A 618-nucleotide genomic window follows, 5' to 3' on the forward strand; every position below is an offset into this window, starting at 1 on the left:
GAAACACTTCGACCGGATTTACCTGATGTATTTTTTATACAATAACGCCCAGAGACGTGACTAAAAAATCATATTATTATTAGACTAAACCTCCATTGCAACCATTTAAATCATGCCATAGTAGGGCCCGGGTATAATTGCACTCAAGATATTTTCCTATTTCATCTATTTCCTATTGCTATTTCGATAAAGAAAAGGATATAAACTTATTTATTTATAAAGAATTAACATTTCCCCAATTTTCTGGCGAAACCCTGTATTTCCGGTATGAACATGAGCTTTACAACAGCGAATCTTTTTTAAACAGTTTTAGTATTTTTTTTATTATTATCATAGTCCCCCTATTTTCATGGCTTATTCTAAAAAAATAATTTAGTAAACAGTATTCGAAGAGGCGTCGCTACTACTGAAATTATTGGTATCACTTTTTATGAATATCATCATGGTTGTACCAAAATCATCACTAACGTCTTCACTTTATCCTTACCATGTTTCAGATAAAATAAAATTCTCTTCTCTCAGGCAAAAGTGTTTACCAAAAACTAGACACATTTTTGGGTTGATCCAAGATGACTCACGCATTTAAACAGAAGAAAACTTAGAAACGTTTACAAAAAG

The sequence above is a fragment of the Penaeus monodon genome, chromosome 25, assembly GCF_015228065.2.
Source record: "Penaeus monodon isolate SGIC_2016 chromosome 25, NSTDA_Pmon_1, whole genome shotgun sequence".
Lineage (NCBI taxonomy): Eukaryota > Metazoa > Arthropoda > Malacostraca > Decapoda > Penaeidae > Penaeus > Penaeus monodon.